The sequence below is a fragment of the Apium graveolens genome, chromosome 2 (genome assembly GCF_009905375.1).
Source record: "Apium graveolens cultivar Ventura chromosome 2, ASM990537v1, whole genome shotgun sequence".
Taxonomy (NCBI): domain Eukaryota; kingdom Viridiplantae; phylum Streptophyta; class Magnoliopsida; order Apiales; family Apiaceae; genus Apium; species Apium graveolens.
In genome coordinates, this window is record NC_133648.1 from 204,942,031 (window position 1) to 204,945,541 (window position 3,511).

Here is a 3,511-nt window from a genome sequence, read left to right on the forward strand (position 1 = left end):
CTATAGTAGACTTCAAAATTGAAGACAGATTTTAAACACTTTTCTTAGTTATGCCTTATTTCTAAGATACACTGAAGTTTATCAGACTTTAATCTTTATCTGATCATTTTCAAATGCACACACTCTCACTCCATATGAAAGATGAAAATTACTGTGGGGATTAAGTTGTTTCTGACAAACAGTTAAGTATTATTTGCATAAATTCTGAGGACAAGTTCTGATGAAAGTTCTGATGATTAAACTCTGAAGAAACAAGTCAGTATTTGTATGAAGAATCACAGAAACAGACATTCACTTTTTTGGGTAGTCAAGTTCTGATGCAAATCCTGATGGAAACTCTGATGCTTACATGGCCTTATTTATTTACTTGACTTATTTGTGGTATTTACTGTAACGGTCATATTTATCAGAAAATAATTAAGTGAGAGAAAAATAGTGATAATCATTTGGTTTATGGGTTGCATGTTTGTTTTGCAAAAACAGCATGTGAGCAGTAATTACTGCACATTTCCCGTGCCCACTAACCACTTTTTTTGACTATTTACTGCGTGACAGGTATCTAATGTCGGTTCTGCTTCAGAATATAACCGTTGTAATTAGTGGGTGTATAAATAAGAGAGTTAAAAGATTTTACAATCTTTTACCTACTTTTCTTATTCTCTAATCTCTCTTATTCTCTCTCACTCTCTAATATTCTCTGAAGCTATTTTCTTACAGGCATTTTATCAAACACCTTGTGTACACACTATTTTTTCACTTATTTCTTTACAGTAATGGCACCAAAGGACGTCATTTTTAATGGAGCCAAGTTCGTCCCCAACAACTATATGTCCATACTTAGCAAGGACGAAGCTCCATCAGATCTTCACTTCATATAAGACTTTCTCTCTCGAAGTGAGATTGGGTATGCTTTGACCCACCAGAAGCACTCTCAGGAACTCAAGTACTGGAGTTTTGGAGGAGTGGTGTTTATGATGATGGTGGAAAAGATGGGTCCCCAAGTATTATCTTTACAACAGGGGAAGATGAGCACCTGGTTACTTTGGCTACAGTTCGCCAAGCTCTACATCTGCCAGAAGATTGTACTTTTAATGCTCAGATTGAGGAGCCACTTCTCTAAAGTATGATGGCCAATCTTGGCTATGAGAAAGGTTTGTCCAAGCTGGGACAACTGAAGAGGCCATACATAAGAAATGAGTGGAGTTTCTTCTTTGACTGCATCACCATAGCTTTTGCCAACAAATGCTCAAATTTTGATGCTATCCCAATCCTGAGTCAGCAAATCAGGTATGCTCTCATTAATCAAACTCATTTTGATTATGCCAGTGTTGTGATAGGTTTCATAGGTGATAGGATGATAGAAAATAGAATTACAGTTTATTTTGCTAGATTCTGTCAGCTTATATACAGTTTATGTTATTCTGATGCACCTCAGAATTTTAGTGAGTCAATTCCACCATTTAAACTTGCCAAAAGGGCTTTCACTGACTTATTATCTACTGATAATAAGAGGACTGTACTAAGACCCCTCCAAATTCCTCAACCAGTCAAACAAGTCTTAGTAAACTCTGACCCAAACACCTATACTGCAATATATCCTGATGTAGCACCAGTTCAACCTCCATCAGCACCTACACAACCTACCACTTCACAACCACAACCTACCATCAGAACATATTTTAAACCAGCACAATCCTCTCACCAACAACCATCTGCTACAACATCAAGAGCCAAACCTTCAAATCAAAATTTGTTCCTAAATCTCCACCAAGGAGAAGAAGGATGATACTAAGGGATGAGTCTGATGAAGAAGAGGAGCAAGTCCAGGTTCATGCATCAGAACCTGTGACATTTGAAGCTGAAAATGTGATTTTTTAGAAGGAAATAGAAGCTGAAGGGTCTGAAATTCAGAAAAGGAAAAGATCTGCAAACTCTGATGCAGATCATGTTTCTCCACCATCCAGGAGATCAAAGAAAATGAGAGCAGAAAGGCATTTGGCACAACCTCACTCTGAGAATACTCAAGAAGTTGAGGAAGGGGATCGGGAATCTCTGATCTCATCTAAACCAATTGTCATTGAAGCCCTTCCTCAAGCTTAAGACACTGTTCCAGACATAGTGATCACACCTCTTGTCTCTCCTATTAAAGAAACAACAGTTGAAGATTCAGGATTAAGTCCTAAAATTGACATCCACAGGCTGAACATTCCAATTGTTATCTATCTGGAAGCACCAACTACAGCTCAGCCATCTACTGTTACTTCTCCAATCTTACAGGCTGAGTTACCATCTATACCAATTCTGGATCTGGAACCTGAAGATCAGAATTTAGATGAAGCTGCTACAGAATCTCCTTCAGTTACACAAACTCTGGTGTTATCAGAAGATGAGGAGATTCTAGAAAGTTTTGGAGACAATGCTCCAGTTCATGCTCCCATTCTTGGAAAGGAGGAATTACTTAAATTTAATGAAAAAGATGCTCCTGTTCCTTGGGAAGAAACTCAAAGAGGAGTTGAGTGGACCAAGAAGTGGAATGAATCTGATTTCATTCCAAGCTCTAAAGTTCTGACAGAGCATATTGCAAAAGCTGATGAGTTGTTGACAAACTCTGATTCCAAGAACCAACTCAAAGTCACAGCTCTAAGTACTAAAAACCTTCAAGGTCAACACTCCATTACTTATGAAAAAGTTGACAAACTTCTGGAAAGAGCTGATAAGCTGGATATGAAGATCAAGCTAGACAAAAAGAGGTTTATCAGACCTATTCATGAGAAAGTTGAAGCTATTGAGAAGGTTCAAGAAAAGTAACATGCCCAACTTATTGAGGTCCTGAAGAATCAAACCTCTCAACAAGCTCAATTGAATGAAATTCAATCTTCAGTAGAACTTCTTCTCTCTCTCTCCTACTACCAGATGATGCCAAAAAGGGGGAGAAGGTAGTTATGTCCAAATGCTCAACTAGTCAAATACCGAAGAAAAAGGATGATAAAGGTTATGACCAGGGAAACTATAAGAGTATAGGTCAGAGTCAAGGTCAAGGAAAAGGTCAAGGAAAATCTTCACAGAAAGTAATTTCTGATGTTAGCAAAATCTTCTTCACAGAAGAAGTCAAGTTCTGATGTTATGCATGCTAAAAGTCTGATGTCAAGTTCTTATATCCTAATTCAGTCAGGATCTAAAGACTCTCAGAAGATTTTACAAACTCTGAAGCTAAAGGGAAAGTAGACTACTGTCTACTAAAAAGATCCTAAAATTTAGACACTTGATGAAGAAATTGCTAGAAGACTATTTCTCAAGCATAATCCTGGAATGGATTTAGAAACTTTAAAGGAGGAAGAAGCTAGATTTGCAGCTGATAAGACAAATCTTAAGTCTAAAGCTTCTGATGTAAAGAAACCTCCAAGGCCCAAGGTAAAAGGCATTATGATCAAGGAAAGGTCAAATTCTGAGTCTTTAAATCCAAAGACAAGATCACAAGTTGATCCCAAGGATAAAGGGAAAGGAAAAATTA